This window comes from Lupinus angustifolius, chromosome LG03 (genome assembly GCF_001865875.1).
Source record: "Lupinus angustifolius cultivar Tanjil chromosome LG03, LupAngTanjil_v1.0, whole genome shotgun sequence".
NCBI lineage: Eukaryota > Viridiplantae > Streptophyta > Magnoliopsida > Fabales > Fabaceae > Lupinus > Lupinus angustifolius.
The window spans coordinates 19,685,276-19,687,564 of NC_032011.1; the positions used below are offsets into that span (position 1 = coordinate 19,685,276).

At 37.4% G+C, this 2,289-nt stretch overlaps 1 pseudogene; it reads right to left on the minus strand.

Moving 5' to 3' along the window:
• The window catches only part of LOC109342411, a 4,511-nt pseudogene that overhangs the window by 1,499 nt on the left and 723 nt on the right, over positions 1-2,289 (minus strand).

The window sequence follows — 2,289 nt, forward strand, 5'->3', positions numbered from 1 at the left end:
CACCAGTTTTGGGCTCCAAGAGAGAAGGACAAACATCAGCATAATGGTCAGTTGCGGTGCAAATGCCACAAACTCGTGCTGCAAGTGGAGGTTTCTGCTGATTCATGGCAAGTTGAGTGACCAAGGTAGCAAGGGAGTCAATTTTTTTCTCAAGTTTATCTTGCCTCACCGAATCTGTCCCAACATTATGGACACCTCTGACCACTATAGCATCACTACTTCTTGCACTGAACTGTTGAGAATTGGAAGATATCTTCTCAATCAAACCTCTAGCCTCACCACCACTAGCAGCATCAATTATATTCCTCTCTATGTTGTTTAGACCCTCATAGAAATATTGCAGGAGGAGTTGTTCAGAGATCTGATGATGGGGCAGCTTGCACATAGTCTCTTGAATCTCTCCCAATATTCATATAAACCTTCGGCATGTAGTTGTCTGATTCCAGAAATATCTTTTCTAATTGCAGTGGTCTTGGAGGCAGGAATGAATTTTTCAAGGAAGATTCTCTTCAGGTCATCCCAACTAGTAATAGAACCAGGGGCCAAGTAATACAGTCAATCTTTTGAAGCGCCCTCAAGTGAATGTGGGAATGCCTTCAAACATATGTGATCTTCTTGGACATCACGAGGCTTCATGGTGGAACATACAATGTGGAACTCCTTAAGATGCTTATGAGGACATTCACCTGCAAGTCCATGATATGTGAAATCAGGTGCAGCCAGCTCCCTTAATGTCCTCTCACGTGGGATTGGAGGTGGTTCAGCCATATTTCCAGAGTATGCAACAGAATGCACAGAAACAGCAGAATGCACAGAAACAACAGTATTCAATATGTGATGAAACAAGTGTGGAAACAAAGTTTCATGCAAAAATTCCAACCACAGCTATATTAACCAACATACACCCGAATCAACCAACATACAAATAGCTAAACAAGACAGCAAACAACAAACAGTTAATGCTACAGGCAGATTTTGAAACCCGAATAGAATGGTTATTCTAAGACACACACTAAACTATACTAAGAACCTTTGACAAGAACCGATAATACCCGGCAACGGCGCCAAATTTGATCGAGGTCGTACCCGATACAAATAATATAACAATTAAAACTGCAGTACTAGGAAGTGACTCATAGGTCGTTTCCCAATGATTATCTTTCAAGCAAAGCTTCAAACACCTTATACTCACACACACACAAGACACACACAATGGGGTTTTTGTTATTGGATAGTATGAACATAAGTCAAATTCATAAACAGTGGTTAAACAATGTAATAAAACGGCTAAATCCCTTTGGTTCATGTGTTCACAACTCAATCCTCGATTTCAAAAGATTATTTTCATATTCAAACCATTAACTTCGGGAATTTTTTTAGAATCAAATAACTAAGCGATAATGAATTCAAAGTTTCAGAACCTAAACCTCAAACTAGGCGAAATCAATATAAGCATGAATAACAGAACCTCAAGAGTTGTGATACATTACCAAAGGAACTTAGTCGAGAAATTTAGTCGTGCATGGCAATGGAAAAACAAACCGAAAATGAGAAATGAAGAAGGGGTGAAACCCTAGCAGAGCAAAAAGAGGGAAAATGGAAATGTCTTTGTGTTTCAAAATGAGGCAAAGTGAAGTATGTGTGTTTGGAGTGGGGAATCCGAATTTAACCCCTCCAACACACATAAACCGAATTGGGCATAACCAATGGGCCCAAAGCTAAATTATAATAAAAAAAAGTCCTAAATTAAAAATACAATCTTCACTTCGACACATATCCTCGACTTCCATAATGCCCAAAATGCCATTGGTGCCAAATGTGATATGAAAACGATAATAGATTTAATCAGACCAAATAATCTGAAATTAACTCATTTTAGGAATATTAGTCCAATAAAGTCTAAAACACTAAACCATGTGAAACAAAGTCAATTAGGCCCCAAGAATCATCAATCATACTAAATTTATGAATAGTGTGTAATATATTGCTCATCAAATACCCCCATGAAAGTGCGCATATCAAGATAGCACTTTGGAAAGCTTTCTCTATGTGTTTAATTTTGATGAGGAGACCTTGTGATTATGGAAGCTTGAAGATCATCAACAAATCAACATGCTTAAGTCTCTAGATTGGTATTAGACTTAGACTAATATTTAGTTTAGGTTGAGTCTAAGGCTTAGGTAAACTCTATACATGTCTCATATGCATAAAACTTTAAATCCTTTAAGTTTTGAGATATGTCATTTATAATATGTTCATGCATCATATAAATACATGTAATCTGTGCAT